The sequence below is a fragment of the Petaurus breviceps genome, unplaced genomic scaffold (assembly GCF_028583685.1).
Source record: "Petaurus breviceps papuanus isolate PSGF00001 unplaced genomic scaffold, PetGlider_PUasm1.0 139, whole genome shotgun sequence".
Lineage (NCBI taxonomy): Eukaryota > Metazoa > Chordata > Mammalia > Diprotodontia > Petauridae > Petaurus > Petaurus breviceps.
Window position 1 is genome coordinate 8,618,764 of NW_027185697.1, and position 22,556 is coordinate 8,641,319.

The following is a 22,556-nucleotide window of genomic DNA, read 5'->3' on the forward strand; positions in this document are numbered from 1 at the left end:
CTCTCTCTCTCTCTCTCTCTCTCTCTCTCTCTCTCTCTTTCTCTCTCGTTCTCACTCTCTCTCAAAACCTAAGGAGGCCGGTAATTTGGTGGGAAGGACCATGGTTCCCGCCCTTCCCCTGGAGAGTGCCACGGAGGCCTGAGATGTGGCCTCTTTTATTGCAGACTGCTTTGAGGCTGCCTTTCCTCTATTCGTCCTCTCCAGTCACCACAAAACACACACTTTAGGCCTGGGAAATAGAGGTCTCGGTACAATGAACAGGGTGGGTGAAGGAGGCAAGACATCCAATTAAGTGTTAATCTGAGGTATGCCATCCCATTCCCTTCTCCTCTTTTTTCTCAGGGGTCACACACGGGGCCAGAGCAAACTGTCCTGCTGGAAGCAGCACCTTCTGCTCCTGTGCCCATGCCCTGCCTGCTGAGCCCCAGACAGAGCCGGACCTCTTGGGTGGAGAGCCAAATAGGCCTTTCTGCTGTCCTCTCTAGACATTATTCAATGGCTAGTCCCCATGCCTTTCCATAGGCTGCCCCCAAAATCAGGAATGCACTCCTTCTTCATCTCCCCTTTCTGGAACCTAGCCCAAAACTACCTTTCCAACCTTATTACAAATTAATTTCTTTTTCCATCCTCTCCAGCCAAACAGCCCTTCCGGCCATTCCTCCACATTTCCCATCTCCACCCCTTTGCCCTGGCTGTGTGCTCTACCCTTGCCTCCACCTTCTTAGAATCCCTTATTTCCCCTCAAAATTCAGCTCAAGGGCCACCATCTACATGAAGCCCAACCTGGTGCCCACCATCCTCCATCACAGCTGCCAGTGTGGCCTCCTTGGCAAAACTGTATCTTGCATATATTGGCATAGAATGTCAGCTTCCTTGAGAGTCAGGGCTGTTGTATATTTTCAATATCGTATTCTCAACAGCAGGGCAGGTGGTGCAGTGGACAGGGCACTGGGCCTGGACTTAGGAAGACCTGAGTTCAAATCCAACCTCAGATACTTCCTAGCTTTGTGGCCCTGGGCAAGTCCCTTCACTCTGTTTGCCTCAGTTTCCTCATCTGTCAAATGAGCCGGAGAAGGAAATGGCCAACACTCCAGTATCTTTGCCAAGAAAACCCTACATGGGATCATGCAGACACGGACACGGCTGAAACAACTCAACAACAAAAATTCTCAACAGTGGCTGGCACACAGTAGGCGATTAATAAATGCTGCTTGGTGGCTTGGAATCCCTAACTCCCTCGGAGGCTCAGTTCAAGCGCTTCTTGCAGCAAGAGTCCTTTCCAGATGCCTCCAGGACATCAGCACTCTACCCACTGAAATTACGTGGTAATCACTTCGTAATCCATCAACAAGCCTGCACCAAGCCATTACCGCTTGCCAGGCCTGGAGCCAGGTACACACAGTGTTTCTTGAATGGAAGGAAAGTGGCTTCTCCGAGGTGGGCTGCATCTGGAAGGTTTGGAGACTGCGCCCTCCGCACAAGGACCAATCCCCATGATGCCACTTACTGCCTCAGGGGAGCTCCAGGACTTGGAACACATCCTCCTCCCCACCCCCCATGAGAACAGTGGAGGGAGGGTAACACTGTCTCCTGGGATCTGATCAGAGTTAGGGTCCCGGGGCTTGGCAGCTGAGCAGGACTGAAGGGGTCGAGAATGACCCTCCTGGAGGAGGAATGAATGCCCTCTACCAGAGAGTGCCCATCTGCTTGGCCCCTGGGGTCTGCAGCCTCAGGTCCTCCCTACTGGGACCACATCCCTAAAAGGAGCTGGGATCTGGGAGCTCCTGTGCTGCCATGTAAAACAGGAGGACTGTTAGCCCTCTCAACCCAGGGGCTTTGTCCCCTCCCTCAATTCAAGGACTCATCAGATTGGTCAAGGCTCAACACAGAGGGGTCTTAGCATCAGCCAAGCAGCTGCAAGAGGCTTGAGGAGCAATACTGTCAGCAGAGGGCTCCCGAGTCCCCCCAACAAGGTGGCCCTCTTCAAGCTGGTCCTCCTCATGCTTCCCTTCTCCTAGGTCCTTAGCTCCTCCCCCTCCCCCCAGCCAAGCCAACCACAGAATGTGGTTACTATCTCTATCCCTGGCCATATCTCTCTCTCTCTCTCTCTCTCTCTCTCTCTCTCTCTCTCTCTCCCCCTCTCTCTCCTCTCTCCCTTTCCCACTTTTCATCATCTTCTCTTCTCCCCCCTTCCCTCTTCCTCTCCTGCTGTCTTGTCTTGTCCTTTCTCTGTCTCTCTCTCCCTCTCCCTTTCCCTCTCTCTCTCCCTCCTTCTCTCTCCCTCCTTCCCTCTCTCTCTCTCTCTCTCTCTCTCTCTGCTTTCTGTCTCTCTCCCCCTTCTGTCTCTATCTCTCTCCCTTTCCCTCCTCCCTCTTTCCTCCTCTCCTCTTCCTCTCTCTCCCTCCTTCTCTCTCTCTGTCTCTTTGTCTCTGTCTCTCTCCCCCTTCTGTCTGTCTCTCTCCCTCTCTCTCCTCTTCTCCTCTCCCCTTCTCTCTCTCTCCCTCCCTCCTTCTCTCTCTCCCCTTCTGTTTCTCTCCCTCTCCCCCTTCTCCCCTTTCTTTCCCCTCCCCCGTCTCTCTTTCTTTCCCCCCTTTTTTCCCCCCCCCCCTCTTTCTCTTTCCCCCCTTCTGTGTCTCTCCCTCTCCCCCTTCTCCCCTTTCTTCCCCCCCCCCCGTCTCTCTTTCTCCCCCCCCTTTCTCCCCCCCCCATCAAAGCATTCTATGCCTCCTTCCCCTTCTGCACAGTGTTCTTCAGAGACCAAAGACTTTTCTTCCTGTCTCCCAGGTACTAAATTTAGAGGAGAGGATGTGAACAGTGGAGTGGGGAGGAGATGATGAAGTGAGGGAGGGGGGAAGGCAACAGTGATGCCCCCGGATATTATTCTGATCTGGGGAGGGAAAGGCTGTCATCCCAGCACTTTCAAACCCCCTCGCCCTCAGCTCCCTGCCCCTCTGATGCAGCTGCCGGATGTCGCCCTGTCAGGTTTATAAACACTCACAACGTGCCCAGGCAGGCACCGTGCCAGCTGCTAGGCAGTCTGCTGACGCAACCAGGGCCACCAGAGCAGCGGAGGCGTCCGGCAACGTGGCGCTCACTTCCTGCCCCAACCCCAAACACATACACGTGGCCCATCAGGAAACTACCCACCTCGCCAGCTGCCAGCCCGGGTGCTGATGACGAGACTGCAGGCAAGCCTCCCAGGACTACTGCACGGTCTCCTGTCACCTACCCTAGAGCCTGCCTGGCTTGGGTGACATACACAATTCTGCCCTGCTTTGTACGTCAAGGAGCTTCTCTTCTCTCCAGCTTGGAGCAGAGAACAAAGCATTGACTCTTAAATCAGAGGGCCTGGGTTCAAATCCCACCTGGGATGCTTATACCCTGTGTGACACTGAGCAAGTCATGAAACTTCCGTGAGCCTCAGTTTCCTCCTTTGTAAAATAAGGACATTAGACTAGACGGCCTCTGGGAGTCCTTCTAGATTCAGGATCCTAGGAAAATCTCTCTCCTTTACTGCCCCTGCCTGTCTAGTCTCCGTCCTTCCAGCTTCCACTCCCCACCCTTGCCGGCAGAGCTGTGAAAAGAGCATTATCTCTACTGTTAATCAATCAACATTTCTGAAGGTCCAGCTAAGTCCAGGTGCAATGCTAAGGGCTGGGAATGCAAAGAGACAGAAGACAGTCTCAAGAGCTTACGATGGAAAGGGGAAGGTAAACGTGAAACAATATACAAGATAAATGGGAGATAATTCAGAGGAGTTGGGAAAGGATGCTGGTAGAAGAAGGGATTTCAGCTGGGACTTGAAGGAAACAGTGGCCACAGCGGAGGAGAGAGAGAGCATTGCAGGCATGGGGGACAGACAGCCAGAAGGAATGTCTGGAGCCGACGGGTGGACAGGCAGGAGGCTGGTGTCCCTGGATGGAAGAGTAGATGTCAGGGAGCAAGGCGGTGATGCTGTTTGTCCTTCCTTCTCAAAGTCGAGGAATGGTGTGTCTGCCTGGGGCTGGTCAGACCCAGACCAGCTCGGGACGCTCCAGCAGAGGTCAGGCACACATCGTCTGCATGAACGTTTGGGGAGGAGATCCTCCAAATTTGTGCATCTCATTTGAGCTGTTGCGATGCTGCTTTGCACATAGAGCACGGTGCCTTCTCTGATGTGGGCTCACCATGCTGGAGGTCCTGTGCCAGCATCTCCCACGTCTGACACTCGATTCCTATGTTCTTCAGAGAGACCTTGAGAGTGTCCTTGTATTGCTTCTTCTGACCGCCATGTGAGTGCTTGCCCTGTGTGAGCTCTCCATAAAATGGTCTTTTGGGCAGGTGTATGTTTTGCATTTGGACAGTGTGGCCAGCCCAGCGGAGCTGCGCTCTCTGAAGCCGAGTCTGAACGCTTGGCAGTTTAGGTTGAGTAAGGAGCTCAGTGTCTGGTGCCTCGTCCTGCCGGGTGATCTTCAGAATCTTCCTCAGACAGTCCCAGTGGGAGCGATTCCGCTTCCTGGCTGGCGCTGGCAGACTGTCCGGGCTTTGCAGGCATACGGCCCCGAGGTCAGCACCCGGCTCTGCAGACCTTCAGTCTGCTAGTCAGTCTAATACCTCCTCTGTCCCAGACTTTCCTTCAGAGCCTCCCAAACACTGAGCCAGCTCTGGCAGTGTGTGTGTAAACGTCCTTATCAATGTGTGAATCCCTGGAAAGTGCCCTGCCCCAGTGAGTGAACTCACCCACAGCCTGCAGAACTTCTCCATTTGCTGTAACTGATGATTCCACGTATGGATGGTGTGGTGGGGGCCGGTGGAGCGCCTGGGTCTTCTCGGAGTTCATTGTTAGGCCAGAATTAGCACAAGCAGCAGAGAATCAATCCGCACTTTGTGGCATCTCAGAGGCTGCATTGAGGGCACAATCATCTGAAAAAGGTCATGCACCAGCTCTTCCTCTACCTTCTTTGGGTCCCCCGTGCTTAGCACAGAGCCCAGCACACAGTAGGCATTTAATAAATGCCAGCTGACTCAATGGTCCTTGTAGCCCCACTGCCTAGCCCTTCATACCTGGCAGGCACTTAAGAAACGCTCACTGAATTGAATGGACTCCTTCTGTCCACCCCTCTCACTTCCCATCCCAGGAAGGCGTGCCCAGGTCACACAAGGAGATGGCATGGAGCAGAGGCAGCCGACACCCTCTGACTGCACACGCAGAGGCCTCCACACTACAGAAAGCCTTGCTCAGGAATGAGAAGGGGCTGTCTCCCTGTCTCCCTCCGTCCCCGCCCCCCAGCCCCCCACCCTAGCTTGCTTTAGGGACATAAATAAATCAATCAATCCAAAAGAACATCCGGCCAGCCCCCTGATCTGTATGCATGGCCAAGATAGAACACTCTGTCCTAGCTTAGCAGATAAAGGAGCGGAGGGAGGGGAAAGCATGACGGCTCAGCAGGGAAGGAGGAACACAGGCAGATGGGGGCCTGTCCTCTTCCTCACCTCCGCCCAGCCACGGGATGGGTCAACCAGAGGCCATCACCTCATCTGGCCCCCTGCACCCTCAGGAGCCTCAGCACCCACAGGAGATGACACTCCCCTTTCCCCTTCTCACCCGTGATCAGGCCAAGCCTGCCCCCACACCCCGGCAATAAGGTCACAGGACCCAGGCATTCAGACCCCTGCCATTCCCTGCCCCCACCACCAGGAAATGCCCCATGAAGGTAAGGCCTCCTCCTACAAGAGGCAAGCACGAGAACTCACACTCGAGGAGCACAGTGAGGTTTGCGAAGCACTTTCCTGACCTGATTTATCCTCTGAAGTACAGCAAGGGAGCATGACTAGTCCTGCTTTCCAGAGGAGTAAACTGAGGCACAGAGAGGTTAGGGCCAACAGCTATTAAGGCAGAACTGAGTTTCAGATGTTCTCTCAGAGAACATCTGTGCCCCCAGCCCTGAGTCAAGCATAAATGCTGACCGCATTGCTTCAGCCAGACTGGGAAGGCTGAGGCCACAGCAAGGCTGAGACAGCGGAAGAGGGAGAATGGAGGAAGGTGCCTGCAGGGAGGAGTTCTCCTTTAAGAGAAGTTCAGGTGAGACCAGGCAAAGTCAGCAATCCTCTGTCTCAGCCCTCACCAAACACAGTTTCAACATCTTATCCTGTGAGATGAGTCAGCCCCACATCACATGAGGCTGTGACCCAGTGACTTGCTGACATTGATGGGAATTGGCCTACGTGAGACTAGGGCTATGCCCACTCAAGGCCAGCTTCCTTGTATGGACAGGGTGCCCCCACTGCTTGCCATGACTCAGCTGAGTAAACAGGCTACCCGCAGACATTCACACCCTCCCGCCTGCCCCTCTCCCATAGCCAGTGGCAGGGTTAGGGCTCGAGAGTCAGTGGGCGGTCGGAGCCTGGGTAGGAGTCAGTGGCCAGGGCCAGGGTTAAGGGTCAGTCTGTGGCTATGGGTAAGGGTAAGGTGTATGGTCAAGGATAAGGCTCAGCAGTCAGTCTGTGACTAAAGTTAGGGGTCTATCTTTAGTGAGTTATGGTCAGGGGTTAGCCAGGGTTAGAGTCAAAGGGCAGTCTGTGGTCATGGGCAAAGTTGTGTGTGGCCAAGACTAAGGCTTAATGGTCCATCTGTGGCTAAGGTTAGGGGTCAGCCTTTAATGAGTTAGGGTCAGGGGTCTGTCTGTGGCCATAAGTAAGGTTACGTGACAAGGGCTAGGGCCTGGTCAAGGTTAAAGGTCAATCAAAAACCAGAGTTAGGGGTCAATCTTATCTGCATCTAGGACTTCCATTCAGTTTTTGGCCAGAGTTAGGGACAGGAATCAACCTACTGCTGCAGATTAGGTTATGTGTACGACCAGGCCTACAGGTTGTCAGAATAATGGGTCACTCTGGTGTGTCCAGAGCTAGGAGGCAGTCTGCAGCCAAGGCTAAGGCTAACTGTTTGACCAGTAGTCGAGATCTGGCCTGTGGCCAAGGACCTGAACCTCAGTGCAGCCCATTCCCTCTGTCAGAGGCAGCTCAGGGTTATCCCGCCAATAGGTCTGGAGCATTATATTTTTTTCATGAAGAAGGTTCATACCCCGAAATCAAAATACAGTGCAGTCTGGGGACAAGTCTATTCCCTACATATATGCCCTGTCCCACAGCCTACAATTCACAGGAGACATTTAATAAGTGGTGAAAACTGGCCAGCCTCCAAACCTGGCCTGCACTGTCTCCATCTGTAATGTAATACAATGCCATGGAAAGACAACTTCCCAAGGTTCAGAATACCAGCATAGGTGCTCTCCATTTTATTCAGAGACCAACCAAGAACAGAGAAGATCAAAACATGACATCATTCCAAATACAGCATTTACTAAGTGTGATTAAATAATCTCCAAGTACTACCCCACCCCAGGACCTTCCAATCATTCAATCAATCACAAAATACTTCTCCACTCCTAGGCTATACCTTCATTTGTCAATCACAGAGCACAAAAAGGTCAAAAGTTCCCCACCCCTGGATCTCAATTGAATCTACCTCAGTTACAACAAGTTTAAGCACAGCACTTAATACCCAAATGGAGGTCTTTTCTTCATCTTGACATGAGGCAAGTTCTCAGCAATCTTAGTTCCTGGAGAGACAAGGCTTAGCAAGGCCATAAGATACATTGCCAGTCTCTTCATTAATCCATCCTCTGTCTGTAGAACAGTCCTAGAACCCCTGAAAACATTAACAAAACCCTCTCCTAGGATTTCTGTAAACATACAACAAGAAAATCCTTCTTCAGGGCTTCTGAACCAATAGAAAGGTTCCCAGACCCCTGCAACAACAGCACTGTCCTTCACCAGTGGACAGTATTCACTCTGTCTGCAGGACAGTCTCCAGACCCCTGCAACAACAGCACTGTCCTTCACCAGTGGACAGTATTCACTCTCTGTATGCAGGACAGTCTCAGGCCTTCTTAACCAAAAGCCAGGTTCCAGGACTTCTTCAACAACAGGACTGTCTTTCACCAGTGGACAAATCTGGCAAAAGAACATCAAAACAGACAGACAAAGTACCAGCAAAACAGCCATGTCTCCTCAGTCCTTGGCAGCTCAGGGGGGAGGTCTCAAAAGTCCAGGGCAATTCAAAGGGGCCACCAGCAATTCTCTTAGTCTCTCTCTCTGCCTCCACGTGGGTGCTGCTTCCAAAAAGTCCTTCTGCCTCTGTCTTGTCTCTCCAAATCTACGTCACCAGCTCCTCCCAGTTCAGGACTTTCTTTTCACATCAACAAGCCCATCCCACAGGTGGGATTAACAAGCTCTGGGTTTTAACACAATCAATTTGAAAACCAAGCCAATACAGGGGAATCTTTAAATGCCATTACTATCACACCATCTCACCTCCACACATCCATAGTCTAACCTGAGGTCAATGGCTCCACTTCCCAGATGGGAACAATGAGGGTCCAGTGACCTAAAGGTTAGGACTGACTCAGGATGTCTGGCTATCCATCTCACCCCAGTTTCAATTAACCAATCAACAAACTTTTATGAAGTACCTACTATGTTCCCAGCACTGAGGATATAAGCACAAAGCAGGAAACAATCCCTACTTGCAATGAGCTTACGTTTTAATGAGGGAGACGAGTACATGCAAAATATGTGTATAGCAAAAGCATAACTTTAATACGTGCCTATCTACGCATACATCGACACAGAGTACTTAAATACAAGGTAGATAGGAAGGAGGGTCTCAGCAGTCGAGCAGGGCAGGGAAGCTTCATGCAGATATGGCCCCAGCTGCATCCGAAAAGAGAAGGATTCCACAAGTGGAGACCAGGAGGGAAGTGCATTCCAGGGGTGCAAATGTTTGGAGACAGGAAATGAGGGTACAGGAAGGAACAGACAGAAGACTCATCCGGCTGGATCCAGGAGTGTGGGCTAGGGAGTAATGTCCAATGATGTTGGAAAGACCCAGCATTGAGCTCTTTTTCAAGGGGCAGGGGTTTGAAGGGCTTTCAAAGCTAAACAGAGGAGATGATGTATATTTGATGCTAGAAGCAATAGGGAGCCACGGGGGAATCAGAAGGTCAGATCTTCACTTAAGGAAAATGATGGTGGCAAGGAGAATGGAGGATGGACCAGTGGGGAGGGATGAGTCAGGGAGAGTAGCTGGGACTCAGTTGAAATGATCTACCTCAGAGAGCTGTGAATGAGGGTCTGAGGTAGAGTGCTCGCTACGGCAGTGCAGAGAATATCCAAGAGCTTGTGTGAAGGTAGAAATACCAAGATCTGGTTAGACATGGGGGGTGAGGGAGAATGGGGGGTCCAGGAGGGTGCAGAGATCACAAACCAAGATCCTAAAAAGACAGGGATGGCTCCAACCAAGAAACAAAATTTGGAGGAAAGGAGGAGAGGGGTAGGGATGTTTATGATGTTTCCTCCAGCCCGTCGTTGGAAATGTCCAATGGTGGTGGCCTGGGACTGAAGCTCTGCGGAGAGGCTGGGACAGATGTGGACGTCTGTAAGTCATGGGCACAGAGACAATAGCTAGATCCTGTGAGAAGTGGGGGGGGGGGAGAAAGAGAGACAGAGAGAGACAGAAAGAGAGAGACAGAGAGAGAGACAGAGAGACAGAGAGACAGAGAGGCACAGAGAGAGACAGAGAGAGAGAGACAGAGACGGAGAGAAAGAGGGAGGGAGGGAGGGAGGAAGGGAGAGAGAGAGGGAGAGGAAGAGGAAGAAGAAGAAGAAGAAGAAGAAGAAGAAGAAGAAGAAGAAGAAGAAGAAGAAGAAGAAGAAGAAGAAGAAGAAGAAGAAGAAGAAGAAGAAGAAGAAGAAGAAGAAGAAGAAGAAGAAGAAGAAGAAGAAGAAGAAGAAGAAGAAGAAGAAGAAGAGGAGGAGGACAGATGGAGGCAGAAATCAAGAGAGAGACAGGAAGAGACAGAGACAAACAGAGAGAAAGGAGAGAGAGAGAGGAGAGAGACAGAAACAAAGACTGAGGACAGACAGACAGAAAGGAAAGAGAGAGAGGGAGGGACAAAGACAGACAGTGACAGAGATGAGAGAAACAAAGAAGACAGACAGACAAAGACAGGGAAGAGCAAGGCTTAACCTTTTTGTGTGTCCTGGACCCCTTCCATGTCCTGGGAAAGTCTATAGGTCCCTTCTCAGAATAAGATCTTTAAAATAGTTGAAGGAAATGCTAAATTTCAGTAAGAGGTTAGTGAAAATAAAGATGTAATTACCGTAATTGTTTTCCCATCCAAGTTCCTGGACCCCCTGAAATCTATTCCTGGATCTCTTGGGAGTTCATGAACCCCATGTCAAGAACTCACAGAAGGCGCCCCAGGACAGTGCCTTGGGGAGCTCCCCAGAAACAGGGGGTGGTGTGAATTATAAGCCAGCAGGGGCCCAAGAAGCTGCCGAGCCCCACAAGTCTGCGGGTGGCTTAGATTAATTCCCCCCAGAGGCCTTCAAGAATTAACCCCACACCCAGCTGATTATCGCTGAGAGCCACTCAACATTTCTAGTGCATTTTAAGGTTTCTGAAGCCTTTATACACGTGCTCTGAGGCACAGGACAGAAACCAGTGCATTTGGAATTGGGACCCGAGTTCGAATCTTAACTCCACTTACTACTTCTGTGATCTTGGGTGATCTCACCCTCTGCAGGCCTCAGTTTCCTTATCTGTAACATGACAGGTGTGGGATTAGGTGGTCTTCAAGGTCCTTTCCAGCTCTAGACCTGTGATCCCATGATCTATTTGAGACTCGAAACAGCCCCATGAGGTTGGAGCTAATATTGTTCCCATTTCACCTATGAGGAAACTGAGCCTCAGAAGGGTCGAGTCCAGGGTCACACAGCGAGGATCCAGGCAGGACTCAGAGTCCACTGCTGTCATGCTGGCCATCTTTCTCTGTTTATAGATTGGGGGGCGGGGCGCTCCCTAGTATCATGGTATAGGAGAACAGATTCAGGTCTCAGGTCACGGCCAAGCAGGCCTCCTCCCTACACCCCATACATGCTCTAAAGTGCTAACGCTGAGCTCAACGTTCATCGCACATCCCCAGTGAGACTAGAAGCTCCCTGAGGGTGTGGAATGTGAATGCTAGCTGGTATAGTGATAAATAAATAAATGAATGAATGAATACATAGATAAATAGATAAGTGAATGAATGAAGTTTTTTTTAAACACAGTTATTGCTAAACTTGAGAGTCAAGAAGGTCTGAATTCTAATTCTGCCTCAGACATGTACTAGCTGTTCAACTCTGAGCAAGTCACTTAACTTCTGCCTGCCTCAGTTTCCTCAGCTGTAAAATGGGGATTGTGATAGCATCAGCCTTAAAAGGATCCAATGAGACGATACACACATAAACACTCTTCGAAGCCCAAACTGCTAGGTAACTGTTAGCTGTCATGGTGATGGTAATGGTGATGAGCTCCTTTCTCTGGCATCCTGAGACTGATGAATTTCCATGGCCCAGGGGACGAGGCAAGGTCTGCCACTCTTAGGGTTTTTCAGATTGCTCTCCACCTCTGAGCCTGGACCAGCCTGGCTTGGGAGTCTGGGGTCAGATGACACGGGTGCCCCAAGAGGCAGGCCAGAGAGAAGCACTGCGTGCTGACCCCAGCTGGGCCCTTGCGGGGAAGGATTCTGTGTCCTTGGAGCTCCAAGGACAATGCCATTATTCTTCAGATTTTCAAAACACCCAGAAATCCTAGCCAGCCTGCCTCCTGCATTGGCCAGAGGGGTCCAGAGGCAGCAGACAATGGGCCTCCTGTGTTTGCAGGAACAAGAGCCCTCCCTCCCTTCCCTCACCACTCACACACCCCCTCTCCACATCCATCCCCAAGGGACCCACTGAGTCAGCAAGGAACTCTAGGGTCTCCCCCCATCCCTGCCTGACTCCTGCTGCCAAAACCAGCCCCTTTGTACTCCTGGAATGGGGCAAGGCCTGGGGGGAGAAAAGGAATAGATGGGTGGGAAAGGACCGAAGGGGACAGAGAGAAAAAGAAAGAGAAAGGGAAAGGAGGGGAAGGAAGGGGTGAGGGGAGGCAGAAAGAACAGAGAAGTGGAAAGAATACTGTCTGGGGCTGGGTTCGAATCCCACTTCTGATGCTAAGCACCATGTGACCTTGGGTGAAGCATTTGACGTTCCTGGGTCTCAGTTTCCACAGTTAGAAAATGAGGTTAGAATAAATGACCTCATGGGGCCCTGCCAGATCTCGATCTATGATCCAATAGGGAAGAGAGAAGCAGAGAGAAGAGAATGTAGAAATCGGCTACAGCAGCCCCTTCACTCTGCAGAGGAGGAAACAGAGAGAAGTGACTTGTCCACAGTCTCAGCTAAGCCAGGAAGCAGCAGAGCTAGGATTCCCAGAATCCTTGGGTTGGAAGGCACCTGGAGACCATAGAGTCCTTCCCACACACGACTAGGAGCTCCTTCTCTGACCTTCCCAAGAAGGGGTCATCCAGCCCCAGGGAGGGGGAGCCCCCAGGGCCCCCAGCACCAGCGTGGTACAGTCAGGGCTGGTAGAAAGGTTTCTCCTGATGTCAGGCCTGAATCGACCCCTTTGGAAACACCCCTGCCATTGCTTCTGGTTCAGCTCTCTGGGGACCAGCAGAAAAAGCCCGGCTGACCCAGGCCTCCTGACTCCAAACCCAGGGAGCAAGCGGCTGCTCTGTCATTGGCTCAAGACCAGGGGCAAGAGACGGTGAGCCTGACGGGACGGCTCTAGCAGGGGCCAGGGTTATGTGTTCACTGTTCTGCCCATGGCTACCAGAGCTAGGTACACATGCACGAACGCACACACACACACACACACACACACCACACACACACCACACACATACACATACACACCACACACACACATACACACACCACACAAACACACACACCACATGCACACACATGCACACACACACCACACTCACACACACACACAAACACACACACATACACCACATCTCCCTTTCAGGCTAGTTAGTCTACCAAAGGAACAAGTGCTCCCTGGCTGTCCGATGGGTTGGAAGGATAGTAAAGGTGCAGTATGGGTATAGTAAAAGGTGGGATGGACCTGGTTTTGAATCCTGCTCCAACATGAACAGCCTGTGTGACACTGGCGTCGGAGGCCTCAGTTTTCCCACCGGTATGGGGAGCAGAGAGGGAACCAGCTAAGCTCCAGGGCCCCTGGGCTCTGCAACCAAGTTCCTCTCGGCCACAAGCTGGCTCCCCTTCCCCTCTCTCCAGCCAGCTCTGACCGCTCAGAGGAGTGACGTCCCCACCCCACGGCCAGGGGCAGGTCGAGGGCTCAGGATGCCCTTGCTGCCTGCTCTGTGCCCAGGCCAGGGCCATGGAGCTCTGGGGAAGATGGAAAGGAAAAAACCCTAAGAAATTTGCCCCCCGACCCAGCTGAAGCTTTCCTTCTATTCTTTCAATGAGCTCCAACGAAAGGCATCATGGTGCCATAGCAACAGCTATGATTAATAGCACAGAGGTCACCCCACAGCTTAGAGAATGCAGTGGGAGTCACCGCAGGAGCTGCCATTAACCCCATTTTACAGCTGCGGAAACGGAGGATGAGCCCACCTGGGTGACCTGGACAGGCTCACGCAAGAAGTGTCTGAGACAGGATTTGAACTCACATCTTCCTGACAACAAGTCCAGGGCTCTCTCTACAGAAGCACCGAGCTACCTCAGTAGAGAGTGGGCTTGTGATCAGGGCCTCTGGTACAGACTGGCCGTGTGGCTCTGGGCATGGCATCTCCCTCTTGTGGCCCTCAGTTTCCTCATCTGTAAAATGGGGCAGCTGGATGCCATGGCCTCCGAGGTCACTCCTGGCTCTAGTGTGATGATCCTAGGACCTTGGACAAGTCTTCTCCCCTCTGGGAGCCTTGGTTTTTTCACCCATAAAGTGATGACTTTGGACATGACCACCCCAGTAGTTCCCTCCAGCTTCACCTAGGATCCTGGGCCTTAATGGCTCAGTGCCCCAGGCAACTCCCCAAAGCCACCCTTTGCTGAGTCGGTAGGTAGTGACCTGCATGAGGAGAGAGGGTTCCTTTAGTCAATGAAATCACAAGACCAGTAAAAAAAACAAAAAAACAAAAACCATGCTAGGCTCCCAAGAAGAAAAAGAAAACTGACTTGAAGGGACTTATCTTCCTGCCTCTGGGCTTTTGCCCATGCTATGCCCTCTAGCTGGCATGCCATCCCCACTTCACCCATCACCCACTGCCACCCCCGTCCTGGTCCCCAGCCTCTCTGTGAGAAGGGTGGTGTATAGCTGTCCTCCAAGGACAAGGAAGGGGAAGGAATTATAATGCCCACCCTAGAGATCAAAGCTCCTATCACAGACTACAACTGTCAATGCTAAAAGAGATCTTTTAGCCCAGAATGTCAAGACAAAGAAAATCCAGTGTTTGAATTGTTTTTATTTCCCCTTAGTTTACAGATGTGGGAACTGAGATCCAGGCAAGGAAAAGGGTTGTATCTCAGATCACAGCATTGATTCCAGTCCCTTCACTTTACAGAGGAGGGAATGAGGGCCCAGAGTGGTAAGGCGACTTTCCCAAAGTCCCACAACTAGTCAGGAGAGCTGGGATGTCGGACCAGGCATGGCACTTTTCACACCAATCCACCCGGGCTGGCCCCTTCTGAGTCTCCAGCCTAGTGACAATGAAGACACTTTGGGAGAGCTGGCATCAGGGGCTGGCAGAGAAGATGAACCCCGTGATAGACGGGCCACCAAGGGTCCTGGGCAGAGCTGCCTGAATAAAGAGGCTGAGGACAAGTCTCTCGAGGCTGGGCGTGCGGAGAGCCGATCCTCACCTCTACCCTCGACAGAGGCCAGACAGGCCCAAAGCCGTGTGTGCTCAGCCTTGCTTAGGCCACCCCTCCAAATCCCTCATTTCCTTCTACTCTCAAGCCAAGGACAGTCATCTACATGGAGCCCGTCCTGATGCCCAAGCTTCCAGTGCCCTCCCTCCAAAAAAGACCCTCTATCCCGTACAGGCCATGTGGACCAGAGAGGTCACCCATACGGCCAGCAGCTCAACACACTGTCGGAGGCTGACGTGGGGACCAGATTCAAATTTAACTCATGCGCTGTCTTCCCCCCACTGACTATATGTGCCTTGAGGACAGGGACTGTCTCTCTGTCTTATTTACATGCCCAGAGCTTAGCACAGGGCCTGGCACACAGCAGGCACTGGATAAATGTTTGTTGAATTGAATTTACTGAAAATAAATGTAAAAACATAGATAACATTACATCTTAATCCTCACAAAGACCCTAAGGTATGGAATGGTGGCTGCCATGTCTACTCAAGTCTGACACCACAGACAGAGAGATTTGCATGGTTGATGAGGGCAAAAATGACATCACTATGTTGGTCAAAGCACAATGTGTCCACCTGGGGTTGACGGGCCAGACGGGAGCTCAGAAGGCCCAACCACCTGCTTGTGATGTCTGCCGGCAGGGAATGTAACCCCCCGGAGGGCAGGAATTGATTTGCTTCTGCCCAGACCCTGGACCTGGGGTGTAACTGATTCAGGGAACTCCCACTCCCAACGATGGTGCACAAATACCTCCTCCACACCTTCTAGAATGAGAAAGGTTCCCGGGGCATTGGGAGCAAGTGACTCACCCAAGCTCACGGAGCCAGGCCTGGGAATGCCACAGGGGTCACTCCATCAATAGATGCAAAGTTTAAACATAAAAAAGAGAGAAGAAAATAATTGATGGGGTGAGTCCAGATTGAAAGGGCCAGTTCTAAAGCTAAGAGCTCCAGGAGGATGCCCAGGCAGGTAAGGACAAGAGTCCTGCCAGGTGAAGGCTCCAAAGGGGAATGCCAAGGTCCTCTGGCTGTCTCACTCAGCCCCCGCTGCCCACAGGCAGGGCTGCACCCATATTGACACAGACAGGAAGCATCCCCAAGAACCGAGTTTCTTCACACCCTTTCCACCCACACCCCATACCGCCTAGCCTTTCTAGTTCAGGATTCTCCCTGAGAACAGAACTAAATCCCTACCCACCCCTGGAGTCAGAGTCCAATTAGCCTCAGAAGGTATCAGAAAAGGGAAAAAAAATACTCTTCAGTTTAGCAAATATGAAAGCTAGAGACTGACTCACTGACCTGATGGGCGAGGCACAATGTCAGTCCTCATGGGGCCCTTAGCCTGATTGATGGGAGATATACAACACAGGCCCTGCCCCCCAGGGAGCCCCTGGTCTGATGGGGAGACACAGGCCCTGCCCCCAGGGAGCCCCTGGTCTGATAGAGAGAAAAGACATACATCAGGAACCTCTCCAAACTGTACTATCTTGTACTTGGGGCCCAGACTTGTAAATATTCTCATGTCATTTCCTGTGACTATTTTTTGTCTTCCTTACTATTCTGAGAGTTCCCCAATGACACAGACCAAGCCCCATTCATTGCTCTCCCCCCATGGTGCCTACAGCAGGGCTTCCCCCTACTGGGAGGCAGAGGACTGAGTTTGGAGTCCTATACGTGCCACTTGCCATAGCCAAATAACCTTGAGCAAGTCATGTCCTTGCCTCAGTCTCCCCTTCTGTAAGATGAGAAGGCAGCACTCTATGGTCTGGAAGGTTCCTTTTGACTCTAAAAATCCCCATCACCGTAAAGCCCTCCCCAACTGCTAACACACTGTATCCACTCCAGCCATGATTATTCTGATTATTCATCACTGCACTCAATGCTCATTTGCTAATTAGCCAAAAGCTGACCCCCAAACCCCATCAGCAGGAGGTGAGACCAAGACCTGAAAGATGAAGAAGGGCCCAGACGCCTACCCCAGGGGCCAAAGGAGCCAGAGCCTAAGACCACCAGCGGCTCAAGACCACAAAAGTCACATCACCTCTGTTTGCCTGTTCTCTCATCTGTAAAATGGGGGATAATGATAGGACCTGCCTCCCAGGGTTATTTTATGAAGACTAAATGAGATAACATTTGTAAAAGGGCTACTATATGCATGCTCATTCCTTTCCCTTTCCAACAGAACAAGAAAATATTTCAGATGGGAAAAAACAGTTGGGAAAGGTGGAGAGATTGGTAGTACAGGGGACAAGCCAAACATACTCAGTCCCATCAGGGGAGTGAGCTGATCAGCCCTGGCCCCCATGAGGGTTATGGCAACACAGCCTTGGAGGTGGTGGGTCTCCCATAGAGGACCAGGAGGGAAGACATGGGTCATGACTGCTGCGGAAAGAAAACACAGACTGCCTGCCCCCCGCCCCAATGTCAGTACCTTGAGACGAAGCCTTCTTGGCCCCCTGCTAGTTACAGCCCTACCCCTGTTGTGCCCGAACCCCTTATTCTCTGCATAACACTCCTAGAACCAATGCAGATGTAAACCAGTCTGCTAAGTCCTAGGGAGTTACCTAAAGCTCCCAGAGGCTAAGAATTCACAAAGGGCCATGCCGTTAATAGCAACTGAGGCAGAATTTAACCTAGGTCCTGTGAACTGCAAGCCAAGTTTATCTGCTCCCCCACTGTGTGAGGAGGAGAGAGAAGAGGAAGGAAGGCACTCAGAAAGCCCCTTAGGACAAAGTCCTTCACACAGATTATCCAATTTAATGTCCACACTCATCCTTAGAGGAGGGGTTATTAGCCCCACAAGAGGGGAGACCAAGGCTCAGAGATACTGTGTCTTCCCCAGGTTCTCACAGTAAGTACCAAGGTCAGCAATGGAACCCAGATCCTCTGACCCCAGGGCCATGACCCTTTCCCCTGGCACCATGGGCTTATGACTATGGTTCTCTAATTGACCCCTGTATTTGAATCCTATCTTGCTTGATAAGACTGTGAGCCAAGGCTGGGGCTCCTCGTGGCCTGTCTCCTTGACACACACAACCTGGGCTGGGGGCTGAACACAGGGGGATCAAAATCCAATCCTGCCCTCTCTGACCTCTGGCACTTCCGCAGGGCCCCAGGCTCTCCTCCTCTAGACCCCGGCTCAAGCACCACCCAACCCACATAAAGCATCTTTGCCCTGATGCACCATGGCCCATATCCAATCCTCCCCAACCTGTTCCATCTCTCCTGGACCAAATTTCCCTCCAGGCTTTTGCCTACATCTCCCTTTGGCCTCCATCCCATCCTTTAAGCATATCCTGATCCCCCTTATTGAATGCCCACCTCCTTGAGGGAAAAGTGCCAGGACTCCCGTGTGTACTTTCTGAGTCTGGTGCTGGTAACTACACCTACCCCTCATGACTTCACACAAGGTCAGGGCTGGAAGTCACTCTGGTAATCATCTAGTCTGACTTCCTGGATGTACAGAGAGGGCCACCAGGGGAGCAGGGTACAAATCTGACCCAGACCTGGAGACCAAGAGCCTGGGTTTGAATCCCCACTCTCTATTTTCTGCCTCTGTGTCTCTGGACTATGGCTCTCCCTCTCTGGTTTCTCCACCTGTAAGGTTCTAATGTGCCTTCCAAGCTCTTGATCTATGATCTAATGGGTCTCTTTAGACCAGGAACATTTAACCCAGGGTCCATGGACACACTCCCTCCCCATCCCCACCACAGATAGATTTCAGGTGATTCATGAACTAGGATGGGGAAAATGACATCTTTCTTTCAATATGTCTCCCTTTGTAAGCTTACACATCTTGCATTTAAAAACATGATTCTAAGAAGAGGTCCCCAAGTCACAGCTGACTGACACCAAAGGCAGCCAGGACACAACAAAGGTTAACAACTCCTGCTCTAGACTGAGCTTCAGGAAGGGAAGTGACTTGTCCAAGGCAATCTCTAGCTCAATGCATTGCATCCCAACTCTTCTCTCCTGCCTCCCCCTGACTTTCTTCCTTTCCTCTTACATTCCTCCTTTCTCTTTTTTCTCCCTGCCTCAGCACTATCAGCCAACCCCTTGCCTCCTTCCCCCAATGCTCTCTGCCACCAGCCCACCCTTTCTCCTCTGTACTGCCCTGGGGAGGTGAGAAGGCAACTCCTGACTCCACTCCCCAAACCGGCCAGGATCTATTCAGCCTCTCCCTCACCTTCCCCAGAGGGACATCTGCTCAGTCGGACTCACTCCCTCCTCACCCACTCCTGCGTGGATTGCCCTCCCCAGACTCAATCACGTCCAACCCTACCCAAGCTGCAGGACCCAGAAGGCACCTCGAAGTCGCCAATGGCAGTGGAGCAGAAGGGGGCCTCACACGTCCCAGTTCTCAGGAAGCCCAGGAGGGAACAGCTCCAATAAGGCTTTTGGAAGGGGAAGAGTGTAATAGTAATGGAATATAAATATCCCCCTGTATTGGCTTGGTTTTCAAATTGATTGTGTTAAAACCGAGAGCTTGTGAATCCCACTAGTGGGATGGACTTGTTGACATGAAAAGAGAGGGCTGAACTGGGAGGAGCTGGTGATGTAAATTTAGAGAGACACAAGAGAGAGGCAGAAGAACTTTTTGGAAGCAGCATCTTGGAGGCAGAGAGAGACTGAGAGGATTGCTGAGGGCCAGTTTGAATTGCCCAGGACTTTTGAGAGCTGCCACCCAGAGCTGCCAAGGACTGAGGAGACATGGCTGTTATGCTGGTACTTTGTCTGTCTGTTTTGATGTTGTTTTGCCAGATTTGTTCACTGGTGAAGGACAGTCCTGTTGTTGCAGAGGTCCTGAAACCTGGCTGTTGGTTCAGAGCTCCTGAGACTGTTCTGCAGACAGAGAGTGAATACTGTCCACTGGGGAAGGACAGTGCTGTTATTGCAGAGGTCTTGGAACCTTGCTGTTGGTTCAGAAGCTCTGAAGAAGGATTTTCTTGTTGTATGTTTACAGAAATCCTGTAAAAGAGTTTTTGCTAATGTTTTCAGGGGTCCTAGGACTGTTCTGCAGACAGAGGATTAATTAATGAAGAGACTGGCAATGTATCTCGTGGCCTTGCTAAGCTTTGTCTCCCCAGGAACAAAGATTGCTGAGAACTTGCCTAGTGTCAAGAAGAAGAAAAGACCTCCATTTGGGTATTAAATGATGTGCTTAAGCTTGTTGTAACTCTGGGGTAGATTCAATTGTGATCCAGGGGTGGGGAACTTTTGACTTTTTTGTGCTCTGTGATTGAACAAATGAATGTACTTTACTTATGATTGGAAACTAATCTCCATTTGAGAAGAGGGGCTTTGTGATGGACTAAATGAATGTACAGCCTAGGGGTGGAGTAGTATTTAGAAGAGGAAATTTGTGACTGATTAAATGAATGTAATGTCCAGGGGTGGGGTAGTACTTAATTAAATCACACTTGGTAAATGCTGTATTTTGAATTATGCTATATGTTGATTCTCCTGTTCTTAATTTGTCACTGAATAAAATGGAGAGCACCTATGCTGGTATTTTGAACCTTGGGAAGTTGCCTTTGCTTGGCATTACAAAGAGGAAAGAGGGAAAGGAAGAGAGGGGTCCCATCCCATTTGGAGCTGTCATTTCTGAGGGAGGGGGTGTGGCTCCCAGAGTTCCCAGGACCCCCAAGAAATAAAGAACAATAAAAACCAACATTACGGCTAATCTATTACAGGCTGTCATACCTCCACATAAATACCAAGTCAATACTCTTAGACACTGCTGGTAACATCACTGCCCTCAACAAAACACTTCCTTCAATGGTTCCCTACAGCTTGAAGGGATAGGGCAGTTAGTCAGGTAGGTGGAGAAGTAGATGGAATGCTGGGCTTGGAGTCAGGAAGATCTGAGTTCTAATCCTGCCTTGGTCACTTCCTGGGCAGGTCACTAACTGCTTTTGGCCTCAGTTTTCCGCATCTGTAAAATGGGAATGATAATAGCATCTGTCTTGGGGCAGCAAGACACTAGGTAACTAGCCCAAGCTCACACAGCCAGGATGTTTCTGAGCTCAGACTGGAAGCCTGGCCTTCCTGACTCCAAGGCAGGCTCTCTACCCATGAAGCTACCATGCCTCCTGCCCTGGCCAGAGTAAGTATCTGAGGCTTGCTGATTTCAACAGCACAATCTCATCTAATTCACATAAGAGTCACATGAGCAAGACAGAAAATACATTAAACCCCATTTTAAAGATGGGGAAACTAAGGCTTAGAAAAGTTCTACTAAACCACAAAATTTATAATAATATAATAATGTTAAAGGTATAATAAACCACAACTCATTGATCTCATGCAAGTCTATACCCAAGCTGCTGCCTGATGAGAATCCACTTAAAGCAGCTCAGTATAACAGATGGAGGCAGGAGAACCTGGTCAAAGCTGCCCATGCTTGCCTGAGATTCTTATTGGTTGGGTGACCCTGAGCAAGTCACTTAACCTCTACTTACCTCAGTTTTCTCAACTGTCAAAGTAATAATAGTTCCCATTTCATAGGGTTGTCATGGGGATCAAGTGATATTTTAAATAGAAAGAAAGAAAGATACAAACCTTGGAGTCACATTTTAAACTGAGTTTTTAAAGCTTTCAGGACTGAAGGAGCTATCACTCCTCCCTACTCTCTCTCCCCCATATGAATCCTTACTGTCTGTTTTTCCTGATGTCTAACCTGACCCCCTGGGAGTAGACAGTTCAAGTCCCTGTGTTTTCTTTGTTCTGTCTGCAGGGCCGCCTCCTAGTGCCGGAAGATTGTTATTAGAAGACCTTCCTAACCTTCCCCTCTTCATCTTCAGAGATCCCCTGCTGATCGCTCTGGGCTGGCTGTTAAAGGGTCAGGAAAAACAACCCACTCAGCATTTTCCACCAAACCTTTCATAATCACTTAACAAGAATTTTTGCTTATGAAAAACACAGTCAGAGTACCCAGTTCTCCTTTTGTCTACCCCCTTTCCTCCTGACTCCAACTTAAAGTGTCTGCTTTATGAAAAGGCTCCAGCCAAAAAGACCTTATGCCCAAAACCATACTCGTGATCATAGCATCAATCAAGCCACCCAACGGCCTGTCCATCTAGACGAGTCCTACCTATCCAAACTACTTCCTATCACGACCTTGGACAAGTGGTCTCACCTCTCTGGGCTTTGGTCTTTTCATCTGTAAAAATGGGAGGTTGAATGAGATGATCTCTGATATCCCTTACAACTGTCGATCCACAATCCCATCATCATGGCCCTTTTCCAGCCCCGATTCTCTGCAAGTCTAACCTTCCAAGACCCAGAATCATAGACTCACATAACCTGGTCACATAACCTCCAAAGATTCCAGTCCAGTCTTTAACTGACCGAGAACCCCTCTCCAATATTCCCAACAAACAGTCAGCAAGGCCCTTCCCAAAGACGTCCAGTGACCAACCTCCTGACAAGGGGCAATAAACCCAGGGAGCAGAAGATCTATGTATTTTCAGACATGGCCATGAAGGAATTTGTTTTACTTCACTGGGCATATTTGTTACAAGAAGAACCCCCACCCCTCCCCACCCTACCACTGGAGAAGAGAGGAAGGAGTGGGGGGGAGAGGGAGAGGGAGAGGGAGAAGGAGAGGGAGAGGGAGAGGGAAAGGGAGAGGGAGAGGGAGAGGGAGAGAGAGAGGGAGAAGGAGAGGGAGAGGGAGAGAGAGAAAGGAGAGAGAGAGAGGAGAAAGAGGGAGGGAGGGAGGGAGGGAGAGAGAGAGAGAGAGAGAGAGAGAGAGAG

General features: G+C 50.7%; 1 protein-coding gene across 3 annotated transcripts in view; it reads right to left on the bottom strand.

Moving 5' to 3' along the window:
* SMOX (spermine oxidase) overlaps window positions 1–22,556 on the bottom strand; it is a 74,029-nt gene that overhangs the window by 22,101 nt on the left and 29,372 nt on the right. Inside the window, exon 1 of one of the 3 annotated variants that reach the window (XM_069065984.1) lies at window positions 15,609–15,627. The exons of 1 other annotated variant lie outside the window; for it this stretch is intronic. The gene's annotated coding sequence lies outside the window, so the exon portion shown is untranslated. Of the gene's footprint in view, window positions 1–5,774; window positions 5,941–15,608; window positions 15,628–22,556 lie in introns of those variants that run through there. One more of the 3 variants, XM_069065976.1, reaches the window with a different exon arrangement.